General features: G+C 40.4%; 1 pseudogene; it reads left to right on the top strand.

Annotated features, from left to right (window-relative positions):
• The window catches only part of LOC107550424 (MAGUK p55 subfamily member 7-like), a 72,504-nt pseudogene that overhangs the window by 48,268 nt on the left and 7,165 nt on the right, over positions 1-17,071 (top strand).

The raw sequence follows: 17,071 nt of genomic DNA, 5'->3' as shown, positions 1-17,071 counted from the left end.
AACGTTTTCTCACAATTCTGACTTTTTTCTCAGATTTGTGAAATATAAGCTTGCAATTTGTTGTTATTTGCCATTTCTAGTTATGTGCAATTATTCTAGTTTCTATTTTCTCACAATTGCAAGTTTATATCTCACAATTCTGACTTTTTTTCCCTCACAATTCTGACTTATTTTCTCAGAATTTTGAGATATAAACTCACAATTGCAAGTTATAAAGTCCAAATTCTGAGGGGAAAAAAACGACTACTGTCTTACAATTGCGATTTTATATCTCACAGTTCTGACTTCATAACTTGCAATTTTGTGTTATAAAGTCAAAATTGCAAGATATAAAGTCGCAAAGAGTTTATATATGGCATTTCTGACCTTATTTCTCAGAATTGCATGTTTATATCTTGCAATTCTGACTTTGTAACTAGCAGTTGTGATTTATATCATGCAATTCTGAGAAGAAAAAAGGAAAGGAGGAAACCGGTATATTCTATCTTACTATATTCCAAGCCAAATTTTGCATTGTTCATCACTGGTAATCTTCCCTACCAGTGAGTTGTTAACCATTGGGCCCTGATCATTAACTTGAGAAGCAGGACCATATCAGTCTTACTAGTGAAGAAATCATTCAGACAATTTCTGTGAAATGGATTAATCAGTTTACTGAAAAAATATAAGACTTAGTGATTCGTTAATAAATCAGACCTTGCTACATCTTTCATGAATTCTCATTAACTAGGCAAGGAGAGCTAGGGTGTATGTTACGTGTTTCAGTGGTAATATAGTATAATTTCAGAAGACTTTGAATAAAGCATAAAAGTCACATGTTCCACTTTTATGATACTTTTTTTTTTTGGTTCGTTTGTATCTTTTTTGAAGCTTGACAGCTTCAGTTGCTGTTCATTGTAACTGCATGGAAAAGAGCATGGAAAAGTCTTCATATATTCTCTTATTGTGTTTGGCAAAAGGAACAAAATGCATACAAGTTTGGAATGCTGAGGGTGATTATTTATTTATATATGATGATAGAATTTTCACTTTTCATAGTGAACTATGCCTTTAAGAATTTTTTTCCTGTTGTGTTGGTGAAATAATATACATACTGTAGAGAAACAAAAAGTCTAGAAAGTTAAATTAACACATGGATCTACAGACTATGTATCTGTTTTCATTGTACTGCCTGGACGAAGACCTGGGTCTGCAAAATGTTCACCTCAACGTCATTTCCAAAGTCAGACTCCAAATGAGCCAACAGAAAACGTGCTTATTATCTAAACATGAAAGTAGTGCTTGAATATGCCAGACAGCCCTCCATACAGCTGGAGCCATTTACTATTTTTTTTGTCATTTACATTACCTGTTTCCACAGTCCATCTGTAGCAAGAGTTTAAAAAATGACCATAATCAAAAATTGACATTCCATTTAGCATGAAATCCAGAGCTATCTGTTCAGAGATTTAATGAAATGGAAGTTCAGCTCCTTTGTTGCTGAGGGTCTAGATATAAATATTCTAAATTGAATGGCATCGTGCCAGGTAGAATTTCTATTGTTATAAAAGTAGTAATTTTCTGCCTAAAACATCATCATTGCTCTGGTGTTTGCATAATTACAAGTACATGATATGTTACTTAGAAATTCGATGAAGCGTGTGAGATCATTCAAACTTTTTCACTTTTTTTTATCCGCTGCTGAATCAAAAATATGTCCCTGTGGTAATTTTAGATTTATCAGGGGTGAGAACAACTGTTGGCAAGGTGTAGGTGAATGCAAGACTTCTTTCCTAAACAAACAACTAAAAATGTACAGGAGCACAGTGAACTCTCTCTCAGTACTGAAGGACTTCAAGTGAACCTTGACAAGTATCGCCAAAGAGCCAATATGTTCAAAGACTGCATGGATTTATTTCAAAGACGTTAAATCATCTCAGCAAGTTCAGAACCTGGGTTGTCTACCATTGATATATGAGAAAAATTATCAAAAATGTGGCACTAGACAGTGTCTGAATTTAGCTGTTGTTAAACAGACTTTTCATGATTAGTTTTGTTGTATTCAGACAAGTAGAATTAGGGGCAGTGACATGACACTTCTTCCTATATATCAATGTTTCTATTTATTTTCATATATGTTAAATATTATTATTTTTGTTTTATATTAATTTATTCACAATATACATTCCGATGTAATTCTTACAGTCACAATAATATGATTGTAATTTACTTACCAATCACCGAAACCTGGAATACATCCAAGGGGCTAAGCGTCTCAATTCAAGACAAGCTTCTGTAGGTGGGCTCTATTTTTCTCTCGTTTCAACTTTTCTGTTACGTATTGTTCCGGCTCCATGAATGTGAAGGCTAATGCCTTGTCCAGGATCTATTCTCAGGACCAATCACGAGAAATTCCCCACCCAATTCTGAAGCCATTATTGGTGATCGCTCCCGTCTCATGGAACCTGAGGGATGAGATCCAGCCAATCAATGCCTTGATGGGGCGACATTCATTCCACAAGGTCTGCGTGAACGAGTCATTCAATGGGTCCACACCTCCCTAAGTTCGGGGCATCCCGGAGAAAACCGGACTGTACAGCTGGTCAGCAACAAATTCTGGTGACCCTAACTTCCGACGTGACCTCATTTGTAAAGAACTGCCCAATGTGTGCCCAATCCAAATCCTCCAAGTTACTGCCTGCTGGCCTCCTCTACCCTCTGCCTATTACCTGGCTTCCATGGTCAAATGTGGGTGTGAACTTCATTACTGACCTACTGCCCTCACAAGAGAATACCACCATCCTGCCTTTAACTTTAATGAACTGCCTTTAACTGAAAAATTTGTGTTTACTATTGTCAGTTTGCATTATTGACACTATTTTCCTAATTAATGCTGTTCAGTTGCTTTGACACAATCTGTATTGTTAAAAGCTCTATATAAATAAAAGGTGACTTGACATCCTGGTGGTCATTTGTAAATTTTCCAAAGCATTTCTATCACGCGCCAGGCTTGAACTCGGGTCTCTGGCGTGGTATTTGAGAGATCTACCACTAATCCATGGGAATGGTAATATTGGACCCAAACAAAACACTTGAGGCAGTTTCCCAGGAAAAGTAGATTTATTTAAAAAAAATAAAATAAACACAACAAAAAGGTCTTCTCGGACTGAGGTATTAGAGGCACGGATGATGCCGGCGGCCAGGGATTCCTTAATGTAGATATCCATTGCTGTGCGCTCGGGGGAAGCCAAGGAGAAAATCCGACCCCGGGGAGGGCAGGAGCCAGGGAGTAGCTCAATGGCACAGTTGTAGGGGCGGTGAGGTGGTAAGGAGGTGGCCCGGGACTTGCAGAACACTGCCTTGAACTGATGATAGGAACTGGGTACTCGAGACAGGTCGACCGACTCTTGAAGCTCGGAACTAGGGACTGAGGGACTCAGGCAGGTGAGGTGGTAAGTGGAACCCCAGTTCATAATGGTGCCAGCGGACCAGTCGATCCAGGGATTATGTCTCCACACCCAGGGGTGGCCCAGCATAACAGGATACTCGGGGGAGTCAATCAGATAGAAGGTCTCCTCCTGCTGGTGTTGATGGATGGTAAGTCGCAGGGACTGAGTGGCCTCTGTTACTCTGCCCGGTTCCAGAGATCTGCCATCCAATGCCGTAACTGCCTGGGGATGAGGAAGGACTTGGGTGGGGATCCCAAGTTCCTTAGCCAAGGATAGATAGCCCTCCCAGGACAAAGTGACTGGAACCACTAGGACGGCGTTAGTAGGAGGAGCTCTAATTTTCCCCATCACAGCCCTCCTGTAGCTGGGCGGGGATAACCATTTCCAGAGAAACAAGTAGAGCGAAAGTGGCCGGAAGCACCGCAGTAAAGGCAACGTCGCTCCCTCATGCGATGTTCCCTCTCATTGGGAGAAAGCCTGGAACGACCCAGTTGCATGTCCTCCGGGGAGTCATGGGGCTGTTCAGGAGCCGAGGAGGCTCTGGATGCAGGAATATGAACTGGGGACACAGACCTGCTCACAGGAACTTAGAAATGAGACGCCTTGCGGCGAGCCACCTCTCTCAGGCGATTGTCCAGGCGGATGGCCATCGCAATGAGGGACTCGAGATCAGCAGCTGGTTCTCGGGTGGCTAACTCATCTTGAAGGGGCTCGGACCCTTATCTGAGAGAAGGGTAATTATGTAAGCAATCTTGGAGCGGGAAAACTTGAGGGCTGGAGCTCGAAGATCAGGGAGCATAGGGTGAGGAAACCCTGGCAGGATCTAGGATCCCCAGCAAAGGGCTTGGGAGGTGGTAATCGAGGCTCTGCAACTGAAGTAGGCCTGTTGCCACTTGGGGGTGAAGCAGTGGGAGGTGAAGCGCCCGGGAGCCGTTCAAAGTGCTGGGCAATCACTGCCAACAGGTCCTATGAGGTGAGTGTTTCTGGGTCCATAGCTGACTTGGTTTTTCTGTCACACACCAGGCTTGAACTCAGGTCTCTGGCATGGTAGCTGAGAGATCTACCACTAATCCACAGGAGTGGTAATGTTGGACCCAAACGAAACACTTGAGGCAGTTTCCCAGGAAATGTAGATTTATTTAAAAAAAGTCTTTGCAAGAAAAATACAACAAAAGGTCTTCTTGGACTGAGGTATTAACTACAGCAAAAATAATGGAAAAACCACATGAGAAAACAAAACTCCACGAGGGGAGAAAACAAAACCAGAGAACAATTATAACCAAAGAAAGAAACTCAGGAAACCTTACTTGGGGTAGCTAGAGAGGCTTTAGCGAGACCAGGCAGGAGACACAGGGCGAAGACTCAAAAACCAAGTGAGGAACCAAGGGAAAAATACACCACTTAAATACACTAGGGAAAACAAGGCGCAGGTGACTTGGATAACACTAACAAGGCCACACGAGGAAGAACTAAGGCAGAGGAAAAATCAGGGGACCTCTAGGGGCACGGAGACAAACTACAGGAGGTAGGATGCTGACAATTTCGCCTCATTCCTCTCTGTAAGCTGCCTTCTGCCTGGGAAAATGCAGAGGCCCTTTTCCATTATGTATTTCATCTCTACGGCATACCCGAAGAGATCATGTCTGACCACTGCCCCCAGTTAATTTCCGAAGTGTGGAAATCATTCTGTGAACTGCTCCAAATCAATGTCATCTTGACATCCAGGTATCACCTTCAGTCTAACGGTCAAGTAGAGCGACTAAATCAAGACATTTTATGTTTTCTGAGATATTACTGTAGCCACAAACAACAAGACTGGTCCAGGTATCTTGCATTAGCAAAATATGCACAAAACCCCTTCAAGCAGCCCGCCACAGGCCTGACCACCTTCGAATATGTGTTGGGCTATCAACCTCCCCTCTTCTCCTGGTCTGGGGAATGCTCGGACTTCCCAGCGGTCGATCACTGGTTTCAATGGAGCAGTCAGGTTTGGGACACTGCTCATATTCGCCTACAAAGGGCAGTACGACGCCAGAAGATCCAGGCTGTCCGCCACCGAGAGTTCCCAATCCTTCATCTAGGACAGAGGGTCTGGCTATCCACCCGGGACCTCCGGCTCCTCCTTCCCAGCAAGAAACTAAGTCCCAGGTACGTTGGCCCCTTTAAAATAATACAACAAATTAATCCTGTCACATACAAACTCCCTGCTCATTATCGTATCTCCTCTGTGTTTCATGTCTCTCTGTTAAAACCGACTGGATTGAAGGGCCATCGACCCACGGATGACTCCACTCCTCCATCTCTGCTGGTGCTGAATGGCCAGACTCCATACAAGGTCCATACGTTACTGGACTCCCAGCAAAGGGGCCGACGCATGTACTATCTAGTGGACTGGGAAGGTTATGGGCCGGAGGAACATTCAGGGGTGCCTGCTAATGACATTATGGACACCTCTGAGGGAGGGGGGTGTTACATCCCCTATCACACCTGCTGCTCCCTCTCAACACACGAGGGAGCTGTCACCTGAATATTAACAACCAGTTCTGCCCTCACCTGTTCTGCTACATTATAAGCTTGTGTATTTATAGGCCTAGCTTGCGAAGCACATGCACTTGTGAAGTCTTGTTCATCATTCACATTGGCAATTCTGAGCATTTACCTCTGTTTACCTCTCCCTGTGTTTGGACTTTTGCTGTTTACCCATTTATGCCTCTGCCTGCTGTTTTTGGACTTGTAGTTTTGTAGTTTCAGAAAGAAAGAAAGAAAGAAAGAAAGAAAGAAAGAAAACTTTTACCTTTAACTTTTTATCTTTTCAAAACTACAAAAAAACCTACAAATACAATAGGGACATTTATATTGAGTCTTATAAGAATTTTCTTGTTCTTTTTCATGAACACAATAATTTGTCATTTGTTACTTTGCATATGAGACAAACAAGATATCCACAAAAGTTTGAGCCCACCAAAGGAGTCTGTTCATCCCTAATGAGCAGGTTGTTGTACAAATTACTAGTTTCACTTCTAATGTGTGTCATTCATATGAGTTTATGTTGGCCATGGATAAAAAATGTTAACGTCTAATTTGACTAACTCTATAATCGTTGCTTGCCTGGGTATGCCATATAGAACTATAACTTAAAAGACATCCCGGAATGAAAATATACTGTATCTTCCTTAATGTGTTTGTTCAACTGACCACAGACACAGCTTGCAAATATTTCGAAGACCATTAACCCCATAGGTTTGTTTGCAAGATGAGCACTGGTGGATGATGACAGCGAGGGCAGGCAGAAAGCCCACGTGAGGTCAAACAAGATGATATTCAATGCGATTTTGTTCTTTCCTCTCACTCTGTGAAACTCATTTGCTGTGAAAAGCGATTCTGGGCCAAACATGAACTGAGATGGCCGAAGGCATTTCATGCATTATCAGAATGGCAGGAATTTCACTCCAGAATCACATTCCACATCAAGGAGGCCAGTTATTGCAGCCAGTGTTGCGATAAAATACTTACTTTGATTTCTAGAGATGCAAGCACAGCGACTATACCATCTGTTTGTGGCTGGCAGACACAGGCTTTTAGTCTCTCATGAATGGGCACCAGACAGATTCTTCATTTTCTTCATCACTACAGTAGTATGGCTTTTCCTTCTGGGGGTGCTCGGGCCAGAGCAGAGACTGGATCTGTGTTTTGGAAAGGGTGCGAGTGGCGGGAGCCACAGCCTGAAATCAATACAGCATTACCCCATCATCCTTATACTTAAGTCTCAGTGATGGAAACAGCAGATGCCTGCTGGAATAATGGGCCACTTCATGGCCCAGACAGTCTATGAAGATTTTAAATACAGTACATGTCCACCTACAAACAAGGACTTCTCTGAAGCTGTCCATGTACCACTTGACCAGCCAAGTCTGCAGTCTTTTATATTGGGTGCAAGATAAAAGAGAAAATGCTTGGACAGGGATCATGAGTTTACTGACTAAAAGTGTGATGAAAATGTATATTGGCACTGGTGATTTAGATAACCTTGTATTTATATTGAATTAATTATTCAGTTAATGTTGACTGCTGCTTTATTGCTTTGTCAGTGTTGATTAATGAGTGATAAACTGCTGATGTGTGTGTGTGTGTGTGTGTGTGTTTTGTAAAGAGCCTAGTGGGGTTGGTGTGACCGAGTTAAAGAGAAGACTTCTACTCTCTGACCCAGAAAACTTCAGTTTAACTGTGCCATCATATAACATTTGGATAACACTTTATTATAACTTTCATTTATAAATCATTAACAAACATTATATAATGCTTAACAGATCATTAGTTAATATATATTCACATAGCTAGAAATGAAATAATGTTCTTGTTCATGTTTACTAATGGACTTACTAAACATTACCTAATGTTTAAAATATGATTATTTAATGTATATTGAAATGCTTACAAATGTCAGTAAACTTTTAGTTCATATGATCTTCATTTGTTGGTCTTTGTTGTATAGACCTCTATTTACACATCTTAAGAAATAATCTATGAATTTTTTGTTCATGTTTTTGCAATACCCAAACTAAAGTGGAAATTATTCATCATTTGCAAATGTTTATAAATGTTTACTAATCATTAATACCTTTATGAGCAGTCATCTCAATGGCAAAAAGTGTCCCCAAAGACCTGAATTTACCCTATTCACACAATCATTTATTAATCATGTGTTCATGTTTTTGCAGTAGCCAATCTAAAGTTGAAATTATTCAACATTTGTAAAACGCTTTAGACCATGCGCTTAGATCGTTAAAATAGGGCCCTGAAAGTTTAATGACATTTGTAAGTATTTTAACTTACATTAAATAATGATTTGTTTGAACATTATCTAATGTTTAATAAGTATATTAGCAAACATTAACAAGCACAATATCTCACGTTTCTAACTCTTTGAATATATATTAACTAATGATCCATTATATAATGTTTGTTAATGATTTATTAATGTTATTAAGTTATTATAAAGTGTTTCCAACATTTGTGCAATAAATCAACTTAATTGTATTTATCTCTTTCAAACAATCAATAAGATGTTGTGTAAACCTCTTTAGAGCTGCTTAAAGTGCAGTTCACACCTCAAAATTTTGTTGGGGAAGTTACTTCAAAACTGGTACCAGCCAAACTAAACGACAACAGGGACATCATGAGGAGGATGAGACAGAACACTCATAGAGAAATGAATGGGAATAATATGGTGGGAATAAAAAACTAAATTATGTCTATAAGAAAGCCAATCTGCTTTTTTGATAGCATCATCTGTCCGTTTAAACATGCAAGTGCATTATCTGTACAAGCCTGAAAATTGCCGTTTTTATTGTTATTTGCTAGCTGGTGGAGTTATGTGGTTAGTTTGCAGGGGATGACCGTGTTGAATGTAGAGCTATAGTCCACAAACAGCATTCTTATGTACGTGTTCTGTCTCTCCTGGTGAATCAAAGCAGTGTTGAAGAGCCAGGGAGATGGCGTCCTCTGTGGAACTGTTCGCTCTGTATGCAAACTGATATGGGTCGAGTGAGGCCAGTATGGAGTCTTTAATGTGAGAGAGGACAAGTCTTTTGAAACACTTTATCACTATTGGAGTGAGGGCCACTGGTCGATAGTTGTTCAGAGAAGTGATATTCTTCGGGCACTGACACAATGATGGCTAATTTTAGGCACTTGGGGACTGATGCCAGAGACAAAGACAGATTGAAGATGTCAGTGGAAACTCCAGCATGTTGTTAAGCACAGTCCCTGAGTACCTGTCCTGGAACACCATCAGGGCCCGCCAGCTTTGTGTGGATTTACTCTCTGCAGTGTGCGATGGACATCAAATATGCTCAGTTTCAGAAACTGATCATCCTCTGTGGCTGGGATTGTGACCGTTGTCAGGTTGTCTCTGTTCTTAAACCCGAGCAAAGAATTTGTTAAGCTTGTTCAATAGTGAGACATCACAGTGGGGGAGTGTGTTCTGTGAGAGCGCTGATTACTTGCCATACATTCCTGGTGTCAGAGGTGATGAAGTGGTCTTCAATATGTCGTCTGTAGCTGGCTTTTGCTTTTTTTAATCCACTTCTTGAGATTGTGTTTGGCTACATGGTATGCTATGGGGTCAATAGATTTAAAGGCATCATTGCGTGTTCTTAGAAGATTTTATACCTCTTTGTTCATCCGCTGTTTCTAATTAGCATACCTCTTTATTGTCTTCTCCACTGTAACGTTTTCTACACAGCTGTTGATGTAGAAGAGTACAGTGGCTGTGTATTTCTCCAGGTCTGGCGCAGTTTCATGGGTTGCTGCTTCTACGAACAGCTCCCAGTTACTGTGATCAAAGCAGTCCTGAATTTGTGTGTTTGGATGGTGGGTCTTGACTTGCAGATGAGAGGTCTGTATGCTGGTGTCAGAAACAGTGAGAGGTGATCAGACTGACTAAGAGGAGGGTTGGGGAAAGCCCTGTGTGAGTCTTTGATGTTGGTGTACAAGTGGTCCAAAAATTGGAGCCTCTGGTGGGACATTTCACATGCTTATAGAATTTATGGAGCACTGTTCGTAGATTAGCCTGGTTGAAATCTTCTGCTATTATGAAGGCTCTGTCTGAGTGTAGATGGATGAGTGTAGCTGTGCTAGTGCTATCTTAGCATTAGCTTGTGGTGGAATATAAACCGCTACAATGTACAATACAGATGACAACGGAGAACTCCCTCAATAGATAAAACGGTCTACATCTCAGCATGAGATACTCCAGATCTGGTGAACAGTAGCTCTCTAGTGCAGTGTGGTTGGTACACCAGTTGTTGTTGATATAAACACAGAGTCCCCCTCCCCTTCTCTTACTGGAGTCTTGAGTGCGGTCTGCTCGGTATTAGGGCTGTGCAATTAATCGCATGCGATTGTCATGCGCATCTCGTCAGTAAAGCCGGTTCTGTGATTAGTAGTAAATCTGCATCACCTGCTTTCAGGTGGAGTGGCATTTGCTACACAGAGCCGTAGTTCACTGACAATTAGGCAATATCGCATTCATTATCGCAGATCGAATCGCCTGCGATTATGAACACGATTTTGCGTAGCTTGTCAGTGAACTACGGCACTGTGTAGTAAATGCCGCTCCATCTGAAAGTAGGTGATGGAGATTTAATACAAATTACGGAACCAGCTTTACTGACGAGATGCGCATAACAATTGCATGCGATTAATTGCACAGCCCTACTTGTTATAGTGTGCGGCTAGTTAGCTCCATGGCTCCATCAAGGATTTCCGCACTCAGCCACGTCTCCATGAAAATCAGAGCACAACAATTCCTTAGGGTCCTTTGTGTGTTGAGGCACAGCCGTACTTCATCCATTTTGTTGGCAAATAGAAAAAGAAACTAGAAAACATCTTAAATTATTTAACAATAAACTTTCCAGTGCAGATAATCCTATAAATTCATCAATTTTTTATTAGATGGCTGAAACATTTATTTAATTGAAAATGAATTTGACTTCTTAACAGTATATGAGCCATTGAATGGTACTGTACAACAGTTTTAGTTAGTTACTTTCTAACTCTGTTTTTAACTCAGCAAACTGACAAACAAGAATCAAGAACATATTTCCTAGAAGCAAAACTATTGCCTTGATTCCACACTCTTGTAAATGTTCATGAATAATCTGTAGGCAGACCATCAAATTTTTCCACATTGAGGCCTAAAGCTGTGTTAGACTGCCAGAGTGGAGAAGAGAAAAGAACCAGCTTTTCACTGCCACTCTGAGTGTCCAAGAGTGATGTGGACAGGGGGCGATAGAGCGATGAAAGAACAGGATAATCACAGCCACTAACAGCTAGACTGACGATGCAGTGATGGAGCGAGCGGTGTGAATTTTTCTCCTTATTCTGGAAAAAGGCCATGTTTCTGCCTTAGGTCGGCGTTTGTCTTGCCTGTTTCTCCCCTCTGGAAGCTCAAATTAACAGCTTTACATATTTCTGACTGTGTTCCAAGCTTCCGAACTGTAGTGAAATAGGGTTAGGGTCTAACTCTCTCTGACATATACATTTATTTGATTTATGATGTTTGAGTAGTGAGTGCTAAAATCGATCAGTAAAATGGTGGTGGTGTTTTAGCATCAACATGACATGAACATGACTGCCACCACTAATGACAACCACAACTGTTTCCAGTTCATTGGGATAAAATGTTTGTAACAGACTCCTGCTGGCTTTAAATGTCCATATAAAGCTTGTACTTCAAAGGCGACACACTGAAATTGGCTTGTATTTGCTGTATAATGACTGACAACAGTCTTTTGTTGATGGGTTTAGATAAGTTTTTGCAGTATTAGCCATATCACTTAGTATGCATGCTCCATAAATAAAAGGTTTTTATATATATATATAGCATGACAAGCATGACAAAAGATGATTAAAACAATTATTTAAAGTGTACTTTTAAAGTCGTTTTAAAGTAGTACTATTATTTCATTATTTCATGTGTTGACTGTCACACGTACTCCTCATTACCATGGTTTTATTAAAATAATATGTTTTGCAAAAAGAAAAAAAAACTCATATTTTCTTCATAATGTTAATTATCTCAAAATCAAGTTTTGTGTAAGTGTATTTGTTAAAGGGGTCATATGATGCGATTTCAAGTTTTCCTTTCTCTTTGGAGTGTTACAAGCTCTTGGTGCATAAAAAAGATCTGTAAAGTTGCAAAGACTAAAGTCTCAAATCCAAAGAGATATTCTTTATAAAAGTTAAGAGTCAACCACACCTACCTAAAACACCTCGTTCTAACACGCCCCCACATATCTACGTCACTATGTGGAAAATTAGCATAATGCCGCCTAAATGTGCACGCAAAGAAAGAAGGCGTGGTTTCAGGAACAGCAGTAGTGTTGATGCAGCCCTGTCAGGGAGACGGTGTGTGTTTCAGTACGAAAGCAAAAGCACTTTATTTGGCCTTCCGGAAGTAGATGCAATTAGGAATCATTGGTTAAGATTTATTTACAACAGAACAGCACAACCCAGATGTTCGAATTTGTTTACAACAGAACAGCACAACCCAGATGTTCGAATTTGTGCAACGCATTTTATGGACAACAGTTTTTTTAACCAAGAAGAGTACAAGACTGTGCACCAAGGCTATTTCTAAAAAAAAAAAGAGTCAATTCCGACTTTGCTATGACAATCTGAAGCTTCTGAATCAGCGACTGTAAGTATGTTTTGTTATTAGTTTAAGTATTTGCTATTGACTGTTCAAATGCGGAGTTTTGCGCAGCGCAGAGTAACGCGTCATGTGTGTGTGTGTGTGTGTGTGTGAGGGGAACAGGGTCACATCACAGGAGAGTGAACTATCTGTCAGAAATCATAGCACGTCAGCTGTCTTAACCGCGGCTTGTGTACCGCATCATCACTGTGTCTGTCACGCAATTCTGTTGCCCATTCGGGCTTGAACTGATGGTAAAATTAACGACATTATTAACTGTCTTGATATTTACTTTGAAAGCTGAAGCTTGTGATTATGGTAAGGGGCGTTACATTTCCGACGCGTGCTTGTGGTGTTTGGCCAATCACAACGCACTGGGTCAGCTGGCCAATCAGAGCAGACTGCGCTTGTCAAAGGAGAGGGCTTTGTTGAAAACAACGTGTTTGAGAGAGGCGGGGCATATAGGACCTACATAATAATAATGAACAGTATTTGAAAAATAATGTGTTTTTTTAACATTAAAGCATGTCAACATATTCTGTTACACCAAATACACCAAATAATGATCTTTAAATAGCACCATAAGACCCCTTTAACTGGTTTTAACCCTCATTTTCTCCTCATTTTCTATTTGGGGTCTCAGAGACCATATCATATTTTATATATGGTCTCTGAGACCCCAAATATATAAACTTTTACAATAAATGCAGTGACTGGTGACCCTTTAAAAATATATTTTTTTGCTGGAATACCAGTCATATTTGTTTTACTTTATGGTAAAATAATATCTGACTAGTAGGTTTTGAGGTCAGAGAAACCTAAAACAAATCACATTAAATTCTGCATGCATATCAGGGTCTCTGGGATCCGTAAAAAGTCAATCTCGATAGAAAATGAGGGTTAAGGTTCTGTTTATCAGATGGTTGGTTTAATTTGTTTATTTCCTTTTTTTATTATTATTATTTTTTTTTTATTTCAACAGATACCACTCGGGAACAGAAAAGGCATGAGAGAGAAGGGGTGGAGTACTACTTTGTCTCCAAACACACTTTTGAAAAATATATCTTCAACCACAAGTAAGCTAAACACCCCATAATGGTACCCAGCCCATGTTGTAGTTTATTCTTGAGGCTAGATTTGGGTTGTGTTGATTTAATTGCTAAACCACTTTTGTCCAGTGAGCAATTGTGGAAGTTTGCAGTCATGGATAAGAGTTTGTTAATACAGATTTAAAAATAAAAATACATTTTCTAAAATTAAATAAAAGTTCTACTAATCTGCCACTTAAAGGGGTCATATGACGTTGCTAAAAAGAATATTATGTTGTGTATTTGGTGTAATGCAATGTGTTTATGTGGTTTAAGGTTAAAAAAACACATTATTTTTCACATAATGTACATTATTGTTGCTCCTCTATGCCCCGCCTTTCTGAAACGCGTCGATTTTTACAAGGCTCATCGTGCTGAAAAGCGAGGTGTACACTGATTGGCCAGCTATCCAGTGCATTGTGATTGGCTGAATACCTCAAGCGTGTGACGGAAATGTTACGCCCCTTACCATACTGTGATGCCGTGTCCCGGAGTGAGGAGACAACACCAATTAAACCCATTACAAACGAGGCATTTGTTGCATCCAGTGGGGACATAATTACTGATTATAATGAATTATACTGTCTTTTTATGAGTTGCGTTGCGTATCGTGCCTTGTAAACATAAAACCATGTCTGCATTTGTGATAGGAGAAACGACAAATAACAAGCACTACTCTACACTGCTCAAAACTCGCGTTTGAATCGTCAGTGGCAAATTCTTTAAATATAAAAAACGTACTTACAGGCTGTGAGTCAGAAGTGCCAGAATGTCCTTGCAAAGTTGGAACTGCCCCATTTCATAGAAACAGCCTTTGTGCACAGATGCATTGTAGGCTAACATTACTCTGCAGGTTCAGGTTACTGCGATCAAAGCAGTCCTGAAGTTGTGTGTTTGGATGGTGGGTCTTGACTTGACTGGTGTCAGAAACAGTGAGAGGTGATCAGACTGACCAAGAGGAGGGTTGGGGAAAGCCCTGTGTGAGTCTTTGATGTTGGTGTACAAGTGGTCCAAAAATTGGAGCTTGTTGTAAATACAACTTAACCACTGATTTCTAGTTGTGTCATCTTTTGGAAGGCCAAACTAAGTAGTTTAGCTTTCACAACGAAACACACAGCATCACACACGGTGGGCTTGAGTGGGTGGAAGCCGGCGGGTTAGAGTAATCGGCGCCCGGCGGGCTTGAGAATGGCGCGGCAGGTGGATTCGACGAAGGAGCGGCTGGTGGGCTTGCGGCAACATGTGACGACCCCGGGCTGGACTCCGCTTCGTCCACGATGAAAGCCGATCCGGCAATCCACAGCGCGAAGTTGATGTATTTCCTCAGCGACCAACACGGATCAGCTTTAGGCATGACGAAGCGGATATCGTCCTCTTTTGGAAGGCCAAACAAAGTAGTTTTGCTTTCACAACGAGACACACAGCGTCTCCACGACATGGCGGCGGCGACAACAACAACAACAATACAGCGAGAATAAAAGTTATGCCTTCTTTCTTTGCATGAACATTTGGGCGGCGTTATGCAAATCTTCCCACACAGTGACGTAGACATGTGGGGGCGTGTTTAAACGAGGTGTTTAGGAGGGTTTGGACAAGTCTTAACTTTTATAAAGAATATCTCATTGGGTTTGAGACTTTAGTCTTTGCAACTTTAGGGATCTTATCTATGCACGAACAGCTTGTAACACTCCAAAGAGAAAGCTAAATTTTAATGATAACCTTGTTTTATCAAAACATTATTTAAAATCATGACTTTAAATCATGGATTTATAAGAAGCCTATAATGCTCATGGAATATAAATCACACATTTGAATCCTTGTTAATGTTGAAAATGCAGATCACATCCATTGACAGGAAATACTCTCTTTTTCCAATTTTCACTCAAAAGTGAGAGGAAATCTCAAAAGCATCTGTCCATGAAAAGTGTCACATTATATTAAACTAGGGGGATATTTTAAGAGCCCTCTGTGGTTTGAAATGACTTTTTGTCTTGTTAGTTGGACAAAGGGAAAGAAGTCAAGGCAAGTGAGACAGGAATGACGGAGAGCAGACAGCCCAACTTTCCAGAGTGGCGCACTAGTAGAAAGGAAAAGCAGACTGCTTTTTGCATCACACCGCTGAATTACCATCAACTTTGATTACCATACAAATGCCTTGAAGCCAAAGGCTAAAGAAGTTACTTCCAGAACTCAGCAGTAGGAACCTATCTCTTCTTCAGTAAAAACCACCAACTAGGCAAATTATTTCAAAATTAGAAAAGTATTCTGGGTTGAAATAAAACAGTTGTTCCACTTCTGCATGTGGTATTTTAGCAGAAAACCCTATAACCCAATGCCCAGGTTAACTTTAAACTTTAAAAATGAGCACAAAATTATTTAGCTAAATACTAAGCACCTTTTTACAGTAAGCCATTAATCAAGTAATCATATAGATTAATCTAAATTAAAATGTATGCATGTCTTCTTTAATAAATGGGACTTACAATATGTTCATTGATGCTAAATTAATTATGTACTTAAACATGTAAACATTAATCCTGTAAAGCATACTGTATCAGGGCCGTGCACAGGGGGGTGGTCCGGTGGCTAGAGCCACTGCCCCTCTGCCCTCATTGGCTGAGGTGCCCCTCATGAAACCCCCAGCACTCCACATCCCACTGAACGTCATTGGAATCTGAATCTGTCAATCACTGACAGCGATTGACTGCAGAGTTTTTCAAACGACTCGACCAGACCTCATCTCTGTTCATATGGTACATAAACACTCAGACATATATTTTGGAATATCACCCTGGTCGGCCCGAGTATATATAATATATATACTGATTACTTTCGTGTGACTGATCAAGTTATTAAATGTAGCTAGTATGAGTAACAAAAATTTGCTCCCTGTGTCCATATTGGACTGCAATAATAATGCAAAAACTGACACTTCAAATCAACCTTTAAATGTCAACTTTTACAAAAAGTAGTCTTTAATAGTCTAAATACTGTATATATCCAAATGCATAATCTAATACAAGTTATTTATTTTATATTAGGCCTAAAGCATGGTGTATTTTTATTCGGTTTGTTAACAAAAGTTATATGTTTAATATAAGTGAGTTTGTCGTTGTACTGTTTTGTTGTTGTCCATTCAAGCCATTGACGCGGAATTGCAGCTAATTCAAAAGTGAAAGTAAAATGTGCATGGGTAAGAAGCTATTTAAAAGCGAAAGAAAGCGAGGAAAAGAGGGAAAACCCCAACAAACCCCACCCATCGGTGATACCGGTATTCGGTGTTGTCACACGTCGATTAACCGGTGGGAAATTTCATCACCATCACAACCCTTATACACACACACACACACACACGCACA

This window comes from Sinocyclocheilus grahami, unplaced genomic scaffold (assembly GCF_001515645.1).
Source record: "Sinocyclocheilus grahami isolate Dianchi unplaced genomic scaffold, SAMN03320097.WGS_v1.1 scaffold398.1, whole genome shotgun sequence".
Taxonomy (NCBI): domain Eukaryota; kingdom Metazoa; phylum Chordata; class Actinopteri; order Cypriniformes; family Cyprinidae; genus Sinocyclocheilus; species Sinocyclocheilus grahami.
The sequence above is the reverse complement of the archived record's forward strand: the minus strand, read 5'-3'. Positions and strand labels throughout refer to the sequence as shown.